Genomic DNA, 1,924 nt, shown 5'->3' with positions numbered 1-1,924 from the left:
TTACTTGTTATTTTGTCATACATATATATAATGGTACGAGTTTATTGTAGGTGTCTTGTCTTAGCCTCGTCACTACCTCCTCGAGGTTAGGCTCAACACTTACAGAGTACATTGGGCCAGTTGTACTCATGCTACACTTCTGCACTTCTTGTGTAGATCCCAGTGTTGGTCCTAGCGGTGCATAAAGGAGATTGCTCGGATTTGATCTATCCTGGAGACTTGAGGTAGAAATGCACAACGTTCGTAGTCACTAGTCCTCTTCTATCTTGTTTTACTGTTTATCTTATTTCAAACAGTTGTATTTCATTTCAGACTATATTCGTAGTATTCTAGCCGCTCATGTACTTGTAACCCCGGATTTTCGGGATTATTTTAGATTGCTTTATTTATGGATTCATTATATGTATTTTAGAGGATTTCAGTCACTAATTAATAATATTCTACCTTTAATTTGTTAAAATTGATTAATTCTTTAGCTAATGTTGGCTTGCCTAGCAAGTGGATGTTAGGCGTCATCACGGCCCCGTGGTTGGGATTTCGAGTCGTGACAATTTGGTATCAGAGCACTAGGTTGCCTAGGTCTCACGAGTCATGAGCAATCTTAGTAGATTTTTGAGGATCGATACAGAGACGTCTGCACTTATCTTCAGGCTATAAGGCTTTTACAAAGTTTCACTTCTTTCTTTCTCTATCGATTTTTGAGGCTTTTATATAGACGTCTATATCGATTTTTGAGGATCAATACGGAGCCCCAGGTTGCAGCCACTATCAGGGGTAGGGGCCGAGGTAGAGGCAGAGGCAGAGCTCAGCCATAGAGCACACACAACAACACCTAATGCAGATCCTCATATCAAGCAGGGGGAGGAGATCCCAGTTCCGGCCATTCCAATTGGACCAACTCAGGTCCTAGAGGGGTTCATTACTACCCCAGTACTTTAGAATGCCTTGGTTTGTGTGGTAGGCCTTATTTATAGAGAGTGTGGCCTAGGCCGACGTATTTCCAATAGCATCAGCCGTCTATCAGGATGAGGGAGGAGACCATAGAAGTGCTAAATTTCACTTAAGATAATCTTCACTTCCAATATCAAGTTTCATATGTTTCTTTCATCAATTATGTGACAAACATTTAGACATGCAAAACGACAGAAACCATATCATAATCAAGTTATCTTCCATAATTTCCAGATATATACATATATATATATATATATACATATATATATATATATATATATATATATATATATATATATATATATGTGTATATATATATATATATATATATATATATATATATATGTGTGTATATATATATATAGCCTTAAAACAATCTAACAAACGATAACAAAATATCTCCCCCTTTCAACTGCTACCTTGTAATCTTTCATTCCAACATCATAAGTTCACAACCAACATATAACTAACCTTAAACACAACCGAAAGGATGTTAAACATACTTACATAGTAGATACAATTCTAATCCTAAACTTAACTTAGCTAACTATCATACTTATTCACATCACAATACCATAGAAGGGTTATTCTTCACTTTTGGCTAATTTTAATGTTGGGCTATGGTGTATTTTGTTTTGTAATTTGTTTGGAGACTTCGGGAACTGTTTAGGATGGTTTGGAGAGTATGAGGATAGAAGGAGGTCAAAAAACGAGCAAAGATCATCCCAAAAATAAGATAAAAATATGTGAATATCGGCCATCGAACAAGTGGGTCCCACAAGGACTGCTTGTGCAGTCTCACAAAAACACAAATATCTCTATACTCTGATGTTGTATTGACCAACGGTGTAATGTGTTGGAAACTAGGTTCGTAAATTTTTAATTTTATGGGTGGATAACCTCGTAAATCTAAGTATATGGGAGAAAATCTTAGTGATATTAGACCCAAATATCAGTAAAACTTAGGAAC

The sequence above is a fragment of the Nicotiana sylvestris genome, chromosome 3 (genome assembly GCF_000393655.2).
Source record: "Nicotiana sylvestris chromosome 3, ASM39365v2, whole genome shotgun sequence".
Lineage (NCBI taxonomy): Eukaryota > Viridiplantae > Streptophyta > Magnoliopsida > Solanales > Solanaceae > Nicotiana > Nicotiana sylvestris.
This window is presented reverse-complemented; position numbering follows the sequence as displayed.